Source organism: Mytilus californianus, unplaced genomic scaffold (genome assembly GCF_021869535.1).
Source record: "Mytilus californianus isolate M0D057914Y unplaced genomic scaffold, xbMytCali1.0.p SCAF_2, whole genome shotgun sequence".
NCBI classification, from domain to species: domain Eukaryota; kingdom Metazoa; phylum Mollusca; class Bivalvia; order Mytilida; family Mytilidae; genus Mytilus; species Mytilus californianus.
The window spans coordinates 25261466-25285928 of NW_026262668.1; the positions used below are offsets into that span (position 1 = coordinate 25261466).

General features: G+C 31.9%; 1 long non-coding RNA gene across 7 annotated transcripts in view; it reads right to left on the bottom strand.

Annotated features, from left to right (window-relative positions):
• The window catches only part of LOC127729571 (uncharacterized), a 123969-nt gene that overhangs the window by 24805 nt on the left and 74701 nt on the right, over positions 1–24463 (bottom strand). For 3 of the 7 annotated variants that reach the window (XR_007994719.1, XR_007994722.1, XR_007994718.1), the window contains exon 2: positions 5469–5624. This is a non-coding gene — a long non-coding RNA (uncharacterized LOC127729571). Of the gene's footprint in view, positions 1–4164; positions 4313–5468; positions 5625–24463 lie in introns of those variants that run through there. The other 4 variants (XR_007994723.1, XR_007994721.1, XR_007994717.1 and 1 more) reach the window with 2 other exon arrangements.

Below are 24463 nucleotides of genomic sequence, written 5' to 3' on the forward strand. Positions count from 1 at the left end.
ATCGGACAATTATGCGGTTATCTGTGCAATCAAATATTGTCCAATTCTGAAAACATTTTTGAGAATGTTTATTTATCTCATATCAACCGTCAGTGGGTATAATGTATGTTCTCGTTAAAATAAAAATTATATCACATAGAAGTAGTTATAGACTTGACTTACATGTTCCGCACATAACGGCGAGAAAAAAAGCAATACAAATGATGTGACTGGATTTCATTTTTGTCTTTTTCACAAACTCAAAGAGATATAACGTGTATACCATGCACGTCTTGCTCCCCCTCAGTCGGAAAAGAATACATACAACATTAACTACGCATCAATTATTTATTAAAGCATATTATGTATATCATATGTCACACGTTTCCAGAACCTATTTGATTTTTGAAGAATAAGCATATTAAGTTAACGGTAGAGAGGTATAACCTATAATGGTATTAAAATAATCGTTTTGCACCTGAACAGTTTCTGTACTTTTAAACGCTTTTTGTCTTAGTTCTTGACTACTTGACTATTTACGAATGCACCGTAAAGACTATCGAATATAATTGCTAGATTAATGTATATAAATTTCCACGTTATTTTGCGTCATTAATAAGCAATCTTAGAAACTAATACATGATGTTTCGTAACCGATTAATAAAATTCTAAATCAATTCACCGATTTTAACATATGGTTGAAGAAAATCAAATATCTGACAAAATAGTACATGAAGTTACATTTACATCGGTTCAATGGGAGTAAAGAGGGGCTTTTAAAATTGTTAAGTGTTCGATTCCGTATACCAAATATAATTTTTTTTTAAATAACGGTATTTCGTCTATTATTGTCTTGTCATTTTGCTGGGTGATACTCAAATGTTTTCGTCATAAATATTTACTAGATCGTAAACGCTGGATTGTTTTTTTATCAAAGCTTTACAACAATCAAACATACAACTTCGTGTTTGTGTGGTAGGTTAGCGAATGATTTCGTTAAATATTTGCAGATGACTCATTGAACATGTGTATGGATGGTAAGGTACATACTTTTCCTATTCAGTTATATCATTTAAAGTATAGTTAGATAATACATTGCTTTATGACAGAACACGAACTTGATGAATCAAGTCCTATCAAATCATTTTGAACGAAGACATGCATAAATTATATAATTATATAATTAGTGATCTCTGTACATGATTCATCTACTTAGCTTTTATCACAAGTCTTTTTTTTATAAATAAACAAACATCGCAATCGTCTTTATTTTTTCGTTGTATTGATGTTAAATCAAAAATAATACTGTACAAATTTCGTGCTTCCAATTGATATCACCTTCATCGAAAACGGCTAGATTCGAACTTTACAAAGTCAGTTATGTATACATACTTGTGGAGCTATGTTAAATATAGGGACTTAAAACAATAGCCACAGCCAGCGTAGTTTATATATAAGCTATCACTACATGCACTAGTCAGGGTGTAATAGAATCAAACTCAGATCAATGTGATAGTTTTAATCATGCACAGCTTCAAATAAGTGAATACTTGATCTTACAGATGTAAAGTAAGAAAATCAATTTCACACGCTTCACGACTTGTTAACAAGAGTACGGTATCCAAAGGAACAATCAAATTCCATAAATCACAGAAAAACTAACAAAAACTTGCAAAAAAAGGAAAACCAAACAAACAACAAACGACAGTCTCCAAAGCACATCATAAAAAACTAAAGATTGAACAACACGATATTATGTGCTCCAAAATGGTTAGCTGGATACTGTTCCACATGTGACACCTTATGTCATGATCAAAGAAAAGAGGACGAGATTATGACACAGATACGTTTTAGTTTTCTGAACTGATTTGATCAGAATTGAGAGACCTTTGCTATATACAGAATTATTTGTGGTAACCTTATAATTAAATCTAACTCATCTGTTTTTGTTTGGGGAAAATAGCAAACCTGTTAGTTAGGTTATGGTTAGGGTCTGAGTTAGTAAAAATACAGATTTCGAAATAAACAAAAAAGCTTTCTTTGTTGCTTCGACTTTTGAAACACCGACACACCCTTGTTATCTTAATAGCATATGACGCAGGATTAATCGATCATTATTCAGTAACCATTTTAATATATATATCATGGTAAAATAATATATTATTACAAATCAGACCTAACCTCAAAGTTTTAAAGGATTTGTGTTGCCCATTTATTGCTCCTCAAGTAATTTGCGTTCTTTGTATATATATAGTACTTCCTTATTTGATTTCTTTAAAAAAAAAACTTGTTCAACTGGTTGAATTTTTGTAATGTCGCAACTTGTCTAATTGCTACAATTTTAACTATTTTAATATTAGTCTTTCATAGTAGCTGATGGTTCCCTGGCGACGAATCTGACTTGAATCCGTTGGAAATTAATTCGAATCCCATCTCTTTTATTCTGTTTAATTTATACCTGACCAATGGTATTTCGACGTCGGAAAATAATATTAACTTCAAATTTAAAAAAAAAATGAACATGTTTTATATATTTGAATGGCTACTTTTTACTATTAAACAAGTGTACGTGAAAAGTAAGACCATAAAGATCATAACCGTAAAAACTAGGATGTTATATCAGGTTTTTCTATAAGATAAGGAATAAGGTACAGCATGCTTGATTAAACATACCTGAACTATGTCGATAGTTTAAGAGACCAAGTATTAAATAAAATAAACATTATCAATGATCCACGCGTAAATGAGGTAATGTCAGTTGAACTCTTCCACAAAGACATGTATACATTGCTATCATTCCATACAAGTATATTTGACCCACAACTTATAGCATCTGAGATATGGACTATACCACGGAAACGTAACCTATTTCACCTATCAATGAACTGAGGTCGAGGTCAAGTGAACCATATCTGATGGACATGTAGACCTTGCATGGATACCATATACTAGTAACCAGATATAGTTATCCCAGAACTCATGATAAGTGAGACATTCTGAAACATAAAACTATACAAATAGTTTACGCAGTTGCCGCCGCCACCACCATCAGATTGTATTAATTATGCCTCGCATTCTTGCGTCGAATACAAGCTTAAAATAAAAACAACTGAATATAGCTCTCTGACTTAGACCTAGACTTTCAAACTAACAGTACACAATGAAACGTAAAAGCTACTACATGCATTGACAATATTTTCTACTTTGTTTATATGTGTAACAAAATGGTGTTAGTAGAATACATCGATACTGTACATAGCACTCATTTTGTAGATAATCTTTAACTTCATGTCAATTCTATAGCCAGATGATGCTCAATAAGTCATATTAGTGTGTAAGATGGGGTGATTAAACTTTGACAGACCCCCTCTCCCTTTTTTACCGTTTGCAGTATTTCTCGTTTCTAAAGAGCAAAGATATACTCAGACCTGCTAATTCAATTCATTCTGCATTATTATTACACCTGTTTTGGAACAAAGTACAATTGTATATGCTTCCACACTTAGCAAAAGAAAGTTGGATATATACCAAGAAAATCATTACGAACACCTTCTATCAAAAGACGGGAAAAATAACATTTTTGGAGGGCAACTTATAAATGATAATATGTAAATGACATCTCTAATGATCAGTTGTATCGAATTTTATGTAAAAATTCAAAATTTGGAAATTTTAATCGATCGATGTCACTGTTATTTATCAGAATGAAAAGTACAAATGTCAATCTCGAATCATATTTTGCAACATAAATATCAAATCAGTCATAAATATAGAAACTAAAGTAATAATCGTTTTAAATTATTCGAATTTATTTCGCTCTAAACGGACATATGTAGGGTCGGCACGCTGTTTAAAGGTGGCTCTGCGTTTTCTCTGAAATTTTAGCTTTGACCATTGACACAAAATTAAGACAATCGTCACCACTGTAGACAACGACGACATCAATATTTCGATGAGGCTTGTTATCCTCTTTCTACTGATATAACGTACAGCCGTGTGTTATTCTAATAACCCAAATCATTCAATTCCATTGACTGGACACCCTAATAGGCTACTAAGTATATATGCGTGCGTTGGTTCAATAATTTCGATAGCATTAAAATTACAAGAAACTCGTTTCATGTGACTTAAACTATTTTCATAATTAATTATTTATTTGGTGGCACAAATACAACAAGGTAGGGAAATATCTTTTTGAATCGTTTCGTCCAATGATGTTAACTGTATTGAATGTCAGATAAAGAAAATAGTGTTATATCATATATATTCTTTATTAAATTATTAATACCGTAGCTTTGACGTTGTCATTTCACGCTGAGCGAGTCCTAGTAACCTGAAAAAAATGTAACGTTACATTAAGACCTTTACAAATACAGATATGATTTACTCTAGAAAACATAACTATAATCACATAATCACATAAGATATTCACAATCATGAAATGAAGCATTTGCTCGTGGTTTAAATGAAAGAGTTGAGTATTGTTAAAAACAGGATGATATGTACAAGTTAATATTTTTTTTTTCTGTCATTTTAATTTCAAAGAATCGTTTTAATTGAAATATAAGGATTTTTGAAACATTTGAAACGGCAAAACACTCTTTTTAAATCGAAAATCATATTCATACAGCAGCCGTTCCTTTAATAATGTATAAAACTAATGTGAAACCAAAATCTTACATTACCAGTATAAAAACGATATATTGTCATATGCTCCAATTAAGCCCCACAAGAGATCGGGCAAGATAAGGAGAAGAGTAATTGCTATCGGCTAAAAAACAAAAAAATATTGATATTTGAATTATTGATTAATGTTGTTTGAAATTTGTAAGTTACTTTAGATACTAGTCCATAATGATTTTTACAACTAAGTGGCTCTCAAATTAACTTGTTAGTGTCGATTAATATGACAACTAACAAAAAACAAAGATTGAAAATTGTGTCAGTCAAATTTATTCACAACTTGTATAGACTGGGCATGATTTAGATCTTGAAATATTACAAAAACCCCGTCTATTGTTTAAGATTGTAGATGTTGCTGTGGAGATGTCTGTTTGGTTTTTTTGTTTTGTCGTTCGGGTGCTGTCTTATTGGCGATTATTTATCCTCGTATCTCATGCTACATGTAAAATAAGTACATTATGTTGTTCTGTTAAGAGCATGTTGTTGATAATTCTCAGAATATTTAAATGCGTTCCGCTTTCCAAACTTTTGGTGGCGATCGGATTTAAAGATAATTTTTCAAGAAACCCAGTTGTGCATACTATGATTGATATTCATATGTCCAGGTTTCAGGTCTGATACTAGTAATAATGAGTACTTATCAATGACTTATTCGATTTTTATTAGCGCGTTGCCATCAATATGTTCATATCTATATGAAATTCATACTGATATGATAGTTGTTGAAGAAATGAACTGCACATAATTTGGCAATTAATGTACGTGAGATCATAATAAACCTAATTGATTTAAATCAAAGTAAGTACTTGGAAAATTGGATGGCTTTTGATGCCACAAGGGAAGACAACATCTTTCAGTATAATAACAGTCTTCGTGTGGCAAATGGTCCTCAAGATACCCCTTTGGACAATAGCTTTTCGTACAAATTCCTCCACTCCTCCTACACGCTAATCCTGCATAACCTGTAACATGTAAGGCTTACACATTTAGTTAATTACTTTAACAATTCTTTCAGTTTAGAAAGTGTATCTGATCGGGAAAACAAGATGTAAACACATTATATTTCAAAATATATAATACACGATAGAACAAACTTAAGTTTAAAAAATATATATGGAAAAGTATGTGAAAGGAGGTTTTCAGAGGGAAATTATAAATCCATAGTTTTGCGGGAAAAAAAAAACAATAACTCGTCAAATACCGTTTCATCTTGCATTTCAGTAAATGTTTTGCAACTCATTTGTGTGTCCTTGTAACAAGCACTAGTAACTCGAATTTAACTTGAACAGACAAAAACGCATTAACGGCATTTAAAAATGATTAATGAAAATTGAATAAAGATTGACAAAAATTAAAAATTATTTTTAATGCATTTCAATCCATATCAAATCATTTTAATACCAGTCAAATAGTTTCCCTTGCGGTCATTCAAGTTAATTTGAGATGTGGTTAAACTGCGTCAAACTAATTAGCCACGCCCCCGTTAAACGGAATCAAACTGATGTTAAGTCCTTTTAAACTTTAAAGTGTCCGCCTTTTTGTAAGGTAAATCACTCAAGCAGAACAGCATCCTCGTGTATCTATCATTAATCCGCTCCGAGCGTTATCGATTTAAGATATTTTACTGGTGGTTAGTTTTATATATGTTTTCCAATATTTATGTTATACGTAATGTTTTATATGTATATTGGAATGTATAATGTTATACAAGCGGTGAGACTTTTTAATAAAAAAATAAACATGCTTCACAATTAAGATAAACGAATGAACAATAGATATATAATAAATTTTTAAATATTGATGCACGATTTAAAAAGTACAAAGTGTTAATCTGTTAAAAATAAAATAGCTCTTTATATCAAATTATTCGTTTTCAATATTGCTTACTAATATGAAAACTCGTGGCATGTAAGTAAGGTATGGTCTTTTAAATATATCTGCGAAAAAATAAAAACCGGAAAGATAATAAGAAGGTCGTAATTGTGCTCATTACAAACCTAGAAGGGAAAGATGTTTTTTTAATCAATAGACAATAAGTTTTAATAGATGCATATTATATTTTTGGCAAGAAAAAAACATTAACATTTATACCGACATTTAAAATAGCTTGTAATTAAAAACATTTTTTTGTTAAATAATAAAATTGATCTAGATGAGCTTGACATTTGTTGAATTCATTTAGTAAACAGTTTCGTCTTGCTAAAACTTGTAATTAAAGTAACAGCTCAATGAACTTTTAAATCTGTGTAAAATTGTAATACCGGTCACTGGTTAAAAATGTGTGTTATTTGTGTAAAAGCAGCAAACGACAAATGAAATTTGAAGTGGGTTTACGAAGGGATTATCGTTATGTCCGCATGTAAAATAATTCTTGCAAGAAATGAACATTTGACGAACTGGACTGGCTATTAAGCCCTCGCACGGTCGGCCCTGGCCCAAAAGGAATATTTAAAAAAAAACCTTATTTTTATATTTGCGGCTTTCAAAAACGTTTTTAAGACCAAAAGGTAACTTAAACATTGTAAAGCACGTCGGATAAAATGTTTCTGTCATATAATTGTGTAAGGCATATTTTAGCGGTAATTACTAGATAAAAAAAAAAAATTGGCTATTCTAACTTCCCAAGTTTAATCTAGGTGCTCTCGTAGGCCACGTTTAATATTCAAATAAATTTCATTGGTCGGGATTTCATAATGTGTTATATGAAATTATCTTGAAAATAATTGCGGGAAAGGGCTGTTAAAGTCCGAGAAGAAAACTCTTTTTCTTTTTGCGGAAACGTGAACGAAGGAACGTGCTACAAATAAAGACCTGCGATTGTTTGTCAATAACTCAAATTTACAAAATAGTAAAATATAACTAATGATCAATGTCAAAATTATTGGAAGTTTTGTGATCATGACATCACCTATGTTATGTAGTATAATTACTCGAATTTGTCAATTATACCACATCTTCTTATTTGTATATTAATCATGTCAAAATACGAAAATGGAAATGTAGTGAAGTATTGTGTCCATGCATGACGATATCAAAGTCGCGTACATATACGAAGAGAAGATGTGATAAAGACGTAAAAGAGACAGCAACTCAACCACACAACATACAAGAATGTGTACAGTTAGCTCTTGTGTGCATCCTTTCCTTAGGATTTGACTTTAAAAGATATTACTACTTTTGCCTGAACATACCGGAATTGTACTATTTTCTCGGAAAAGTAAGGTATTTATTTCCGGAAGCGTAGACTTTAATTGTGGAAACGTATTCTTTTTCCCGGGAAAGTAATGACAAATTTTATATGAGCAGTATATTTGTTTCAATGTCAGTATATAAAGCATTAACTAGTGTTAATGTCTATGGGTGTATTAGTTACAGTTGCATACTAATTGAGAGATCGTCCTTTTTGATGTTCTCTGTGTGGAAATTATTCTTCCTTCAGCATGCATCTTTACTTTGTTCCTCTAATGAGATCCTCATTTACCCTTACATTATAATAGTTTGTGGACCCGTATGTATTTAGGAAATGGCACTCTCCGTGTATCGTACGTAAAAAAAAACAACTTTCGTATATTTTACGTTTCAGAGTCCTACATGTATGTTGAATTTTACTCAGAACTTAGAAAGTTGATATCAGCGCGGGTTATGCTTAAAGTTAACCTTTTATTCTATTTGTCAGATAACCTACTTGTTTTTATGTAGGATTGCTGTCTGATTGACGAATAGCCGTAATTTTATCTCTATATTTTTATTTTTTTTTAGGGATGCATCCAATTGCACCTTTTCATTTGAAATATATTTCCGTGACGTAACCTCAAAAGATTAGTCACTTCAATAAAAAATAATGTAAGCGAAAATGAAACCTCTTCTCGCATGTTGCACTTTGTGTAATTGTTCTCTTCGACAAAATTAAATATAAAGAAGCCACAATTTGGTTCCTAAATGGATATTGTTTAAAACCAGGGGCCTAAAGCTAGGCAAAGCCTATCTCTTGATAAAGTTTCTTAAATTCGGCAAATTTTAGAGACCGACCGTGCGAGGGCTCAGTCTGTATAGCCATTCAAGGTCGTTAAAACTTTGATCATCCTTGTAAAGATTTTTTGAAAATACGATGGTTGATGCCTTTTTCGAAACTAAAACATGATCAAATATAATTGGTGGCCTTCTGTTTTCATGTTGTTGTCTCGTTTACATATTCCCCATTTCCATGCTTAATTTTAGATAAAGTAAAAAATTATGATAAACAAATGTATTCTTGTTGTCAGATCAAAATACATTTAACAAGCCAGTGCGATAAAATTCCATTCGTTACTATTACGTAAAATATATATCACGATATCTCAGTAGCATGGGTTCGAATCCCGGCGAGGGAAGAACAAAAAAATTGCGAAAGCAAATTTACAGATCTAACATTGTTGGGTTGATGTTTAGACGAGTTGTATATATATATATATATATATATAAGTTCTGTGTCCAAGTGAGAAATAACTACATGTGGTTTGTATATCAGGGGAGAATTGACAACGGGTGGTATGTATACTAAAATGTTTATCGTCTTCCATTATACATGACGTTGTGGATGAAAATTATGGACAAAAGAATAAAGAAAACAGAAAATAACCAGACAAATACATAGAAAAGAAAATGATGAGGTTCTAGAATACATGGAATAAAGAATGATCGGCAAAAGGTATAACGAATAGAAAAAATTGCCTAAAATTATAGAATACAGAAATAATGAATCCCGATTCAGACCCTCACAATCTGACGATGACATTTAGCTTTAGGGCAATTATGGGCAAACGACCAACAACACTGTTTTTTTTTTATGAAAGTTCACATACAAGCTAATTTTAACAAAATCAACTTGAATATGTAATAAAAACTATATCTATATCTTCATGTGTTGAATTTTAAAGATAAACGGGTTTGAAGTTTTCGACATTTACTAAAAATTTCGGTTTCTTGAACATTTCTGTCTCCTTAAATTTTGTTTCAAAAGATAAACGTATGCGGATTTCGGTAAAGAGATAAGGAATATCTTCGTTACAAAATTAGGCTCTACATTTGTGTAACAATCCTTATCAAAAATCCTTTTTGTTAAAGAAATAAATTGATTTTAGAAGAAAAAAAACGGCATTTTTGTTGTTTATTTATCTAGTTGAAAAAAGTCGGTTATTTCTTCATAAAAGTTGGAACGAATAATCTTCATCAGAGACATATAGTAATTGTATGGGTGTATAAAGTTTCCGCATTTTTAGCAAAAACCCAGTTCACGTTTCCACATTTTCGTGCATTACTTTTCCGAAATAAATAGATACCACTTTTCAGCATTTTTACCTGTATTTCACCTGTAAAAAATGGTAATAATGATATATCGGTATAAGACTTTATTATCAAATATGGTCATCTCCTCCCAACACAGATACCAAAAGAACCACAACTGGGCCGGAATCGTTTCTCCCAGTTCTATCCATGTCACACAATTATATTTATTTTTATGGACGTTTTGCAGAAGATCCAAACAACAACTTACATCAAAATTCGGTCTTTATCAGCAATAGCATCCGTTCGTAAAAATGATCGCGAACGTGCTGAATTCGTATCCGAACAGTTTGTCAAGTATGGTAGAGAATAGAATACGAGGTTGACTTTATAAAGTCAGTTGGCTACAAGTTTACCGCTTTAAACTGTGCTACATGTACTGTATAATAGTATACTGACGCTTAAAATATATATATAAACTTTTAGTGCTGAACATTGACTTTTAATTGATATATGACCATGTGTGATTTTTATCATTTTAAGTTGATACATTTGTAGTTTCATTGTAGTCATAAAGACTTATCCTGCTCGAAGTCCTACTTCCACCCAACTGGTGAGTAAAAAAAGGGGGGGGATACATTAAAGATTTAAATGCGGAAACGTAAATAACCTTTAATAAAATCAATGCAAAAACAATGCGGAAAAGAGTACTATAAAAATGCGGAAACGTAAGAATTTTAATGCGGAAACGTAGTGCCACAATGCGGAAACGTAAAACGCCAAATTGTATTATATGTCTCTGTCTTCATACAGTATCATGCCAAACGCCATTTTGAAAAAGAGGGGGTCCATGTTCTCGTTTTTAAGCTAATGGTTAAATCTCGAAAAGATGCATTTTTTCCCGATATTTCACAGTTTGACGTCGCGAAAAATATCATTTTACGGAAGCAAATAATCAATTAATGTGTCGATAAAAAGAACGAATTCTACAATATATAAAATTCTGTCAAAAATCATTTCCTGGGTCAATATTATAAAGTTCATCCGAAAAAGTGATAAAACTGATAATAACATACTAATTCAATTTCATGCAATTAGGTTTTAATGCTAAAAGTTTTAGAAGAAAGAGTTAAATGTCTTCTTTAAAATATTTAGATTAATTCTGCGAAAACATCAGAGAGAGACAAAACAAAAATGCATGCAACCAATTGAATAAAATGGAGAATGGAAATAGGAAATGTGTCCGACAACAATCCGACCAGAGAGCAGAAAAGGTATATAAGGCACAACATTTGCACTAAATTGAGTTACCTTGTTTTGTAACCCCCATTGACATAATGGTTACATTGGCTACAATGGTTACACTCATACAAACTATCATAAATCATATTATTCAGAAATTCTTTTTGGGGATCATTAATGTACGTCCAGTGGCATACATATAACATGCATGTCGGAACAGGAAAATTGACATAATTTAAGGTACTATTAGAACCATGTTCACATTATTATACATTAGACATATGTCTCTGATTATACCCAACAATTGTGATGATGACGAATTTCTTAAACTGTTCGAAATAATCTAATCGAAAGATATATCTGTAATTTTACTTTGTCCATAACTTCGACGAACCAAATTAAAGCGAGTAATACTTCGACCTGTTTTAAAATCAGATTGGTTTTGAATGTTTCTCTCATATATTCAATATGTATATACATGTATATATTCTTAATTGAGACTATCTATTATTATTATAGTTCCATAACATTCTTTCAAGCCGTATAAACCAATGATCGACAAGTGCGTACATTTTGTGAAATCATATATAATGTGTATGTTTCAAATGTCCATATCTATTGACAACGAGTATATACCCTTGGAAAATATGTAAATAGATTTTTATTTTATCAGATCTTTTTTGGGGAATTATTAAGATTTTCATAAATATCAATCTTAACACCAGAAACGTTATTTATAAACAAACGTATAAGTAATGACTATAGTATATCACTATCGGACACGCAAGACAAAGATGTATATTACACCTGATATTTTCAAAATGGAAAGTTACAAGTTATCGGCCGTGTACACTGATCAATACCCTCAGAGGTCAAGTGATGCACCAACTTGCTTTATGTAATTGTGTAATAAGAGTTTTAAAGTCCGACAGGAAATCGATTGAATACCTGGACGTGTCACCTCACAATACATCTGGGAACAATTTCTTCAGCCATGCTGGTGATCAGATGAGGGAAGATCCGAATTTATTTAAAGAAGTTTACAAAACCGTTTTACATAGAGAAATTATGAACAAACTAGACTTTCGAAAACATTTCTACACGGAACACTTCTTTATGACTTTGAACTTTGACTTTTTAACTAATTTCCATTAATATGACTTTTTTCAAAAACTTAATAAAAATTAGTTTCAAAACGATTCCTTAGTTTAAAATTTAAAAAAATATGTTATTATTTTAATTTGGCACGCGCTCGTCTTTGTGTAATGTCTAATCACCTTGTTAATTGATCCAATAAACCTTTAAGAAATAACTTCAAACTAAAAAAAAATAATTCTTGTGTTTTCGTAATTAGAAGAGATAAAGAGGTATTGATCTTAAAGTCATATGAAACCTCAAATTAAAAAAAATATGCATATGTTTTTTATAACAAAATGGATAGTTGTCATTATTAAAGTTATGTACAAGTGTTATACAAGTGCTCAATATCCATGCTTCTTTGTTGATTGATTTGTTTGACAAACAACATCAGATAATAAAATATCTTGTGGAAAAACTACATTTGACGGTACGTTTATTTTTTATTCATAACACTATCCCATCATGGGCTTGGTCCAGTTAAAGGAGCTTAGTGCACAAAGGCGGCCTATGTGGTGTTTAGAAGCTCTCGTTAATTCAGTCTCCTAATTTAAAGGCTCCAAGGCAGCACATTCGTAGAAATACCGCAAAGGACCTCCTTCGTACACTAAGAAGAAAAATGTGCACTAAGAACCTGATGGAATGATACAACTTTCACAAAGGACATGGCATATAGAAATAGACTTTGTAAAAATACATTATTTTAAATTTTATGATCATATCTTTTGTGAGGAGGGGGGGGGGGGGGGGGGGGGGGGGGGGGGGTCGGAGGGGTCCTGATCCCGAAATCCCGGGCTTAAAAACATGAAATCCCGAAGTCCCGAATTTAAAAAAAGTTAAATCCCGACATCCCGAAATTCGAAAAACCTTGACCGTTTAGAATCCACTTTGTATACTGATTAAACATGTAAAATTGAAGATGAGAAACATATTATATTAGACTGTCCTTTATATGCAGATTTACGTGAAAGTTTATTTTATGAAGTTAAAAGAAGTAATGGTGATTTTAATATTTTATCTGATGATGATAAGTTTATACATCTTTTTAAAAGTACTGTTTTTTGGTGTGGTTGACAAGACCTGCTGTAATATTCTAAGTAGAAGAAATTGTTTTTTTATATGCTTGATAGATAGTGATGTTTTTGCAGACCTGAAATATCTTATAAACATGATAAATGCAGTTATATGGTGCTTTTTGTATTTCTGTCTGTTATATTTTTTACTTCTATGTAATATCGTATTTTCTACTCTTATTTTTAGCTCATTTTGCGTCCGTCGTCGTTAGCTTTTACAAAAAATCTTCTCCTCTGAAATCACTGGGCCAAATTTTAGTTATAGAACGGTAATTTTGTTCAACCGAAATACTTTTAATGGGTACACATACTAGATTTACTAAGGATAAGATTATAAGAGTTTTATTTAGGAGCAAGAATATATGGTTTACATTATTTTTTTAAATGCATCAGTGTTATATTAATAACATAATTAAATTTTATAATTATCAAAATACACATATGGCGGAGAATGACAATAAAACACAATGACATCCGTAATAAAGGTAACTTTCATAGAAAACAATTTAATATGATTATTCTCTTTTTGAAAATAATATTGATCTCTTGAAGTCTTTCTATATCACTTCTATAATCGGGTTTTGAAGAATATGTTTTACTCTCAAATGTCTTTCAAGGTATAATGATAGTATGTAAACTATAGAGTTGTAAATGTTGAAATGAAATCTCAGAAGCATTTTTTTTCTCAATTTCTATCTCAAAACAGGTTTCTTTAAAAAAAAAAAAGTTTACTAAAGCAATGTCCTTCAAAACAAAATAAAACAAAGGCAAAGTAAACATAAAATTCAGTTTTTAATTTTTCTTTCATCATCTTCAAATTATAACATCCTAAACCGTTAGGTTTATTCAACAAGTATCATTAATTAATTAATTAGTAACGATCAAAAGACGATTGTTATTTGGATATGGTTGATTGAACTTAATATTTGGGAATTTGCAATAAGCCGTTGGTCACGTACCGAGTGGCACGCGCTGATTAAAAAGTCATTTTACTTCAAAATTACAATATCTATTGATACCAAACTTTATATTTATGAGTTATATACTTAATATATCCATGTTCTTTGTGATCTTAAAACATCGTTTTTGTGTCCTTAGTGCACTAAGAAGTCCTTTGCGGTATTTCTACACACCGTTTCATTTTAAAGATACTATATAATATGTTTTCGCATTGTTTGCACATTGAACACAAACAAATCTAAAAAAATAAGGAGATGTGGTATAATCTCTCGCCAAGAGACCAAATAACACAGAAATTAACAACTAAGCGTTTTTTGCCTTTTTACTATGACGTTGCGCACGATGTATGTACCAATTCCATTTTGCTATAGATTAGCATAAAAATAAATACGTAGACTGGTCAGTTCGATAAAAATATAGTAATTTCTGATTGAATTCATTCCATTAGACTTGAAATTAAAGAAAAAAAGGAATCGAAATTTAAAATACCAGGAATTATAACACTTAATTATCTCATTTTTACGCAAAAACGTAATGTCCAACGTTTCATTTTATGTGCAAAAGATCAGAGATCCGTTTCTCTCCTACGGTATTTTTTCTCTGATCATCGTAAAACTTCACAATAATATTGCTATTGTTATAATTATTCGCGTGTTAAAGCAAAATCAATATCACTGAAACCGTAATCCGGAAAATGTTATTTTTGTAAACGGTCTGAAAAATGTCCAACCGTATGCAAAGTAAGTATATTTCGGGTTTGTGCATTTATACCGTGAAATTGAAAAAGCCGAGAGAAAAAATATTTATTATATTTTGAAAGTTTTTTTACTTTTCTCCTGGTTCATGATATTTTTTTGCCGGAAACCATGCGTATAGTTTCTATTGCAATGACTTCATAAAGTATAGCCATCTTGTCCCAACGAAAAAAACGCTGTATTTTCTTTAAAATTGAGGTTTTAACCAGCTGTCTATCAAATAAGCATAGTTAGATCATAAAAAATAAAACTTGGCGGTAAAGGTTTTTCTGTTTTTCTTCTTAAACAACATAGTGTTTAATATTTTTTCGTTAGGCAACAAGGTTTTTAGATCGTTTCAAAAAGTATAGCCGTTTTGTCCCAACGTTCGCAAAACGTAATTGATGTCATGCTCTGGTTTTTAATTTTATGTCGTAATTATTTGTTTCCAGTTTAATTCGAATGAAAATAAAAATACATGTATAAATTACAATACAACCAATGTATGAGAAAGGAATAGTTTAAGTTTAAATTCAAATGTTGACCAAATGAGATCAATATAAAAAAAATATCGTGATCTTAGGGTTTTTTTTTTATAGCATATTTGTTTTATATAAGGAACATTGTCTATCTGCAAGTTTTAAATCGTCAAAAGTAACATGTATATTTTTTTGTTAATAAAATAAAATAGAGAAAACCCATTGCTGGCAATTATAACAAACAAAGGATATGCCACAAAAATACGGAAATGAGAAAATTTAAAACATGAGTCCCGAATGTTTAACTTCCTAAATATTTTGCGACAAAGAAAGCATCGGGAAATGATAAAATATAGAAAGGAAACGGAAACGGAAACGGGAAGAAATGCAACAAAAGGAATAAATATGCAAAAAATAGGAGAATATGAATTCAAAATCTAATTTATATTAAAAATAAATCTGTGTAAATTTGGACATTATTGTATCGGATTCATTAATGCGAACTGCTGCCGAAAGGAAAATTATCAATTATGGCCTGGAAAGACTGACAACTCCTGTAAATGAATTTCATTAAAAAATATCTATACGACCACTTTGAGTTTTATTTGTAAATTTATGCATTTTTTCAGACAAACCGAAAATCGGTTACCAAATTCACAACAGTAAATTGACATCATCAATAATATGCTTGAACGCCTGAAACTTTCTTTGAAATCGTCGAAATCGCCTTATTTTGAGGAACGTCGTGAAACGCTAAGCAGTACCAACATCGTGCGCAACGTCTATACATCTGACGGTAACTTTTAGCTTTAGGGCACTGAATTTAGTGACCAGAGAGATGACATATAACCTTCTGTAGAAAAATCATTTGAAAGGTAAATATTATTAGGGTCATCCGGAAAGTTGATGAAAATACTTTAGATACACAATGTATTTCTTTTTAATTTATGCAATTCAATTTTGATACTACAAGTTTTTAAATCAGTAATATCTTACGATTCAAATTAGCGTTAGGCAAACTATAAGCAATGTGTCAGTATTTCAATTAGTTATAAGTCCTAATGAGTGACATTGGCCTGAACTGAGCTGTGATACTTCTTACTTAGTTTGATTTTTAGATGATCTGTTATAATACTTAAAGTGTTTTTGACATTTGAAATAATAATAATTCGAACTTAACTATTCATTTTCTTACTAGCGTCAACAACTGGTAATTGCCAAATTTGTTGGTAATTCGTAGTAAAATTAGAAGATACGGGGATGTCGTGTGACTCGTGTCTGTGGATTGGATATTAGGAAGTGATAATGAAATGATATCTTCCTGGGCCTATACCATGTTATATACACGTGATTTGCGTTATCGTTATATCCGAGACAGTCCATGAAAAAAGGTACAAAAAGTCTCGTTGAACTTTACAGATTACGATATCAAAGTTCGATAAAATATTTTCAAATAAACAGCTGCGCCATGAGCGCATGATACGCCCGTCGTCTTGTGTGTGAATTGTTATTCAATAATCGTAAATAGTTTCTGACATACGGCCTGACATGCGAAAACCCCCTTGATACGGTGCTTTTTGTCCGCAATTTGCCTTTTGTCCGCATTTGCTTTTTGTCCGATAATTTTGCTTTTTGTCCGACACTTTTGCTTTTTGTCCGTTGCTTTTTGTCCGTTTTGCATTTTGTCCGATAATTTTGCTTTTTGTCCGACACTTTTGCTTTTTGTCCGTTGCTTTATGTCCGTTTTGCTTTTTGTCCGATAATTTTGCTTATTGTCCGACACTTTTGCTTTTTGTCCGTTGCTTTTTGTCCGTTTTTCTTTTTTAGCTCACCTGGCCCAGAGGGCTAAGTGAGCTTTTCTCATCACTTTGTATTCGTCGTCGTCGTTAACTTTTACAAAAATCTTCTCCTCTGAAACTACTTGCAAAATTAAAGCAAATATGGCCAAAATCATCCTTAGGGAATCTAGTTTCAAAAAAGTATCCGATGACCCCGCCAAATAATCAAGATGGCCGCCATGTCTAAAAATTGAACATTGGGGAAAAATGTTGATTTTGGCTTATATCTCTGAAACTAAAGCATTTTGAGCCAATCTGACAAGGGGTAAAAATGTTCATCAGGTCAAGGTATATCTGCTCGAAATTTTTCAGACACATCAGACAACGCGTTTTTGGGTTGCTGCCCCCATTCAATCACCAATTAATATACCTTAGGTAAGGCAGCAAACCAGTTGGTACAGCCTAGTAGTTTGTTTCCCTTTTGCCAGAGGTGCTTTTTAAATTAATTTCAAAATTTTTTATTTGAAGTTGACAATGTGTTACTTTTTAACTTTCCATTTAAAGTTTTTGATATGATGTATACAAATATTAACTTTTACGAATTTTACTTTTTATAGAGATTTATGTAGAGGTTATCAGATTTTTTTGGGACCCCGTATCACAAGAAGATAAAAAGGAGAAATTTTTAATTTTATTACCTTGTGGGATTTTGTAGATTACTCCTACCGGTATCAAAAAAGTACTTGCATATACTAGGTAAAACATTTAAGCTAAAGTGAATGAACTTTCAAGTATATTTAACATTAATCTGGTCATTCAAAAATTAAATAGTTTCTCTTTAATGGCATACAATACAGTTTCGATCCATGATGTTTTTTTTCACAAAAATTTGCATACAAGCTATAGCTTTTCACCTAAGCAATTCAATTATGCAATAAAAATATACCTTCATGTGCTACTTTAAGAGATAAAAGGGGTCAAAATTTCGGTTTTTTGGACATTTCTATCCTTTTGATAGACACACCTAACTTTTTTATTTCAACAGATAAACACAAGCGGATTTTTGTTAAAAAATTATGAAAATCTTCTTTACTCATCTCTTAGTATCTCAGTCAACAATTCTTTGAAAATAGTTAATGTTTATCTTGGTTTCGGAATCTTAGGAAAAACGATATTTTTGCGGTATATTTATCAAATTTAAAAAAAAATCAATGTTGACTTTTTCATTAAAATTGGTACAAATAATCTTCATACGTAATCAAACATAATGAAATTTAAAAAAAGGGGGGCCCATGTACTCGTTTTCATGTTAAATCAGTTTAAATTACACAAAAAAAACCAGTCATTTCTTGATATGTCATAGTTTGACCTCGCGAAAATTACATTTTACGTTAGCAACGCCATTACCTCCCCTGTAATTGTATTGTATGCCCTTAATGGCAGAGGGTAGTCGTGAAGGTACGGATTACTTGTACAATTCATTCAAACATATATAACATTTTAAACAATAAGAGGAATTTGTATGTTTAAGAACACATATTAATGTCATATAATTTTTACAATTCTTTTCTTACCAATTTGACTATACGTTTTGACTTTTAAGGAAAGATACCTCTGAAGGTGGTACAAAAGACACTTTTCAAAATGTATTTACCGTGTTTTTACACATCAGGAAGATGTATTTTTCTTTAATTAAAACTTTTTTATCAGAATCTTTTATTTCTTATGTTTTGTATTTTAATCTATACATGCAAATACCGTATAGCGAAAAGTTTAACTTCTTATTGACTAAAAATATCAGAAGACATCAGAAATTTCATGCCAATCCAATGGTTTCGTGTAAAACTAGTGTGGTATATTTGTACATTAGATGACTATCCAGTAAAGCCAATAATCAAAAATGTGATCATTATAAACCAGTTTTCGCTCGGCTTTTAACAGTGAATAAATCCCATACCACAGAAAAAAGCTCGCTCAAGCCCGGGAATGATCGATATTTAACGCTAATGGCATTTTCTGAATTTGCAACCACGAGTTCGTTAGTGTATGCATGCAAATCGTAACAATACTTGTATCTTAAACTGAAATTAATTATTAATAATTATGCCTCGATACAAAAAAGATGTAAAATTGACATTTCAGAGCAATTATTTATTTTAAGTCCTTCAACTTTGGCAAAAATTTCTTAATCTGAACGAAATTGAAGGATGCTATGCATTTTCTCAGGATAAAACCATACATAATGTTTCAAGCTTACAGATAGATAAGGAAAATGGAAAATCTAAGGTTTCAAGCAGAAATGTTCCATCTAAAGAGGGAGGCGAAGGATACCAAGGAGGCATTGAAACTCAGAAGTCGAAAATGAACTGACAACGCCATGACTAAAAAAGAAAAAAACAAACACACAAACAAACAATTAAAGTACAAAAAACATAACATACTGAGCAAAACTGAGGTGATCTCAGGTGCTCAGGAAGGGTAACATGTATAACCCCGCCACATTCTGTATGTATGTTTTCTGTCCCAAGTCAGGAGCCTGTAATTCAGTGGTTGGTGTTTGTTGCTGTTGTTTTTCGTTAATTTTTTTGTATAATAATTAGGCCGTTAGTTTTTCGTTTGAATTGTTTTACATTTCTGATTTCGGGGCCTTTTTAGCTGATTATGCGGTATGGGCTTTGCTCATTGATGAAGGCCGTACGGTGACCTATAGCTGTTAATTTCTGTGTCATTTGGTCTCATGTGGAGAGTTGTCTCATTGGCAATCATACCACATCTTCTTTTTTTTAAAAGCAGTTCCTGCTACACACGTGGCACTCATCGTGCTGCTCGTGTTAGTACAAAGCCGGTAACAAGTCTAATTCGGTAGGCCACATTCAGGGAAAACGGGACGGGCTTGTAGTTAAGACATTTGAAACCTATCCACTATCATCTGTGAAACAGATATTCCATAACGGTCAACCAATTCGTGATGGCGTCCGTAAAACTTACGAGGGGATGATTTCAACTTCACCACTTGGATTTCTTGGTTTAACAGCTTCTTTGTGAGCAACAACCCTCTGTCAAAGAAATCATGATTGGAAAATTGTTATTATTGTCGGCAAAATAGTCTTGAAGAAAATGGGTCAACAAAATAAGTCAAGTTTACCGATTAGTAAAAGTATCTGAAAAACTTGACTATAACAATATTGATCAAGGTCAAACAGACGTCTGATGTTCAGTCGTTTGTTGATGTGGTTCATAAAGTGTTTCTCGTTTCTCGTTTTTTATATAGATTAGACCGTTGGTTTTCCCCTTTGAATGGTTTTACACATGCCATTTTTGGGGCCCTTTATAGCTTGCTGTTTGGTGTGAGTCAAGGCTCCGTGTTGAAGACTTGTACTTTGACCTATAATGGTTTACTTTTACAAACTGTGACTTGGATGAGAGAGTTGTCTCATTAGCACTCATACCACATCTTCTTATATCTATTCTGACGCTATCTTTTTGGTTTTTAGGTTTATGCAATATAAATGATGCCGACGATTTTCACGTTTTTGATTGTCTATGAGGTGAAGCGTTGAGTGTCGTACGGTGTCATGTAGTCTCTATCACCAAATACATTTGGTCTCTTGTAGAGAGGGGTTTCTTCGGCAATCTTACCAATTATTCTAAGTTCCATTTTTTTTAAATCGACCGTCACTGATGAATCCTTTGTAGGGAAACGCGAGTTTGGAGAATACAGTTATACATCTGCATGGTATCTTTCATGAATGTTTTAATTATTATCCGAGATACAGACCTATAACCACCAATACTTAAAATTGACCAAGGAACTATGAAACTGAGGTCAAGGTCAGATTGCCTCTTCTTGTCGGATATGTAAATCATACATAAATTAAATCTAGCCTATGTCGAGAACTCATGATTGATCGATGAATGACGAAAGTAAGGACAGTGTCAGTTTACATGCAATTAGACATCTATATATTGCAATCATCCAATACAACCAATATTGTCCAACTATTGGTTATTATCCAAGATACCACACTCATTAAGACAAACAAATAAACTATAAAAATGTATTAAATTTCAAACATACTATTTGCGAATAGTATGTTCACATTACAATCATTTCAGAAAATATACTTGGTCTACAATGAGTTTATTAAAAAAAAACCCACCAAAATCTCATGAAAAATAAGCACATGAAAATAAGGTCAATGTTAGATGAACCCCGTTCAATATTCTAGTAGAAATAACAAGCCCTGCATACGCTACTTGTAGTTGACCCATTGCTTAAAAACCATCAGATAAAAAACAAAAACATAAAAATATAACATTGACAAAAGGTTAGTTGAAACCTACCGGTCGGACATGTGCACCCTACAATCAGCCTATACACAAACGAAACAACGAAAAATAAATCAAGGACAATTGAAAATGATGTCATTGAAACATAAAGCTTTAGTATGCAAAATTTGAAGCATTCGGATCTTCCTCACATCTGAAATAAAAGAAATATATACCAATATATAAATAACACATAGCTGAGAGGGTGATAGAGCAGATTGTTACCCCGAGAAAACATTGTCAACTGAGGCGAAGCCAAGGTTGACAATGTCTTTTCGAGGGGTAACAATCTGCTCTATCACCCTCTCAGATATGTGTTATTTAATTTATTATACTGAATATTTTGTTATAACTGTCGATTAAATTTCAAATTCAAAGCAATAAACTATGACGTCTTGTACATAACAACCATCCGTATTTGCCATAGGATAGAGTCGTATATAATAAAGCGCACACTTGATCAAGCGTCTCCGTGAAGGGTAATAGAGTATTTGCCATAGGATAAAGTCGTATTTAATAAAGCACACACTTGATCAAGCGTCTCCATGAAGGGTAATAGAGTAAATTAACACCCTCGTATTAGCCTATCAAAATATGGCATTTTAACGTGAAGTATAATAAAAGGTAATGACGTCGGACTTGCATACCCATATTTTGCATTATCACGGGTGTCATTCGGTTTATCGAGAGAAATGATCGTGAAAGAATACCTAACGGTAGTCAAGCATTGCGATCGGATCGTGAAAGATCTTGTATCGGATCGTGAATGTAATTTATTGAAATTTTACTTCAAAATCTTTAAAAAATCTGTTGTATTTTCAAAACACGGAACAAATCCGGAAAAAAAATTATGGCTGTCAAAATGATTCAACTTGCTCAATATTACTACATATGCAATAAGATAAATAAAATATGCAGTACTTTAGGAGAAAACACAAAAGGCGCAACACAAGTCTATGGGATTTATTAAAATAGGAACACGTTTTGTACCTATAATGACTACATTCCAATATACAATGATATATTTGAAACTGAATCTTTGGTGTGACCGATAATACAATAAGATGAAAGTATTTTTTTGCTTAAAACCCTTCATTTTGTTTTCAAAAACACTGAATTTTGTTGATTTTTCATAAAAATTTATCGTGAAAGATCGGGCAACGCATTATCTCGAATCCTCGATCGTGAAAGACAATGGGTGACCAGAGAGACGCAGGACTTTTTTGATTTTTTTACCTGTAACACTAAAGGACATTTGCACTTTTAACTGAACAAAATTGACAAAACATTTGCGCTTTTTAACTATAAAGTTGTATACCTGTAATCTTCAGAAAATTTCCCAAGTCATGGAAAGATGTTCACACATTCTTTAAAAGTTCATCCGAACAAACGAGAAATTCAGAAAAAAATAATCGGGTAAACCAGACTTATTATAAAGAATATAGTATACGTTTTTTGAAGGCTTATTAGATTTTTAATTTCTGTTTATGTTTGCGTGCAGCCTTTGCTTACATTTTCGAACATTTCAGAGTGAAGTGAATAATTTGATTCAGTTTGTAAAATTACACCAAGACACACACATGGAGTTTCGTTTGTCAGAAACAAATTAGGGGGGAGGGTGGTGTACGACGGAATTACATTCCGAATAGACAAAACACTTAAGTCAGGGGATATTTCATAGAGATGCATTGTAAATAATTGCAAAGGTATTTCGCCGAATTCCCATTTTCCTTCAATTCTTTGGGAATCCAGCAGAATCCAAGCGTACTACGTATAGTTTTGAGCATGTTACGACGTGAGAAATAAGTACTTTTAATCTTAAAATATAATATTTTCTGCCTTTTCATCTGTATATTGTTCCAGGACTAAGTGCGTGTGCGTAATAAAACGGACTTATCATGATCGAAAACAATAGTTCAATTAATAAATAAGTATATGTATCTACCTTATTTACCAGAGTTTATCTCTAAAAGAATGCACGCAAATGTAATCAAAAGCTGTGCGCAAACGTGATGATTTTTTTCGCGCAAATGTAATGGTTATGTGTGCAATGTAATGCATGAGTTTCTCGGTAGACGGTAAACGATAGAAAAAACAAAACTTTTATGGATGGACAAAAGCATGATGGGGAAAGGTTGAAGCTTTAAGCTGTATATAAATGTATGAATGTTTTGTGTTTTGTGTGTTTTTTTTTTTTTTTTTTTTATATTTAATGCTTTTTATGTTGTTTAGAAAGCGCAAATGTCCTATTGAACAAGTGCAAATGTCCTTTTTTAAAAGTGCAAATGTCCTGTCAAAAAGCGCAAACGTCCCGCGCCGGACCAGACTTTTAAAATACTCAGAAAACAATAATTATATTTCTTTTACCACTTGATATACCTGCAACTAGCTGAAGCGTGTAATTATTTTGATAAGAATGGACATTAATGCTTTCATTTTGTTTCACTTTTTTTCAATTCAACACTTTTCCTTCAAAGTTATTAAAATAACTAAAAACGTGTCTAGATAAGTAGATCTCCAAGATAAAAGGACCTGCAGAAGCGTAAAATAAAAGTATATATGTATCTGTAATGCTTAATGCATCCGCCCTGGAAAAATATGCATGTGTACGTTATTTTTTTTGTTTTTTTTTTGTGTGTGTATGAGAAAGTATTTTGATACGTTTCCAGATAAATATTGCCGGAATGGCTTTGAGTGGGATTCCGTCTATGGGAACGATTCACAATGCGGGGTACTAGCTCTTTATTCACACACAAGTCGGCAGTTCAATACAATAAACATAAACAAATTGGTAAAGTCCAAATTCA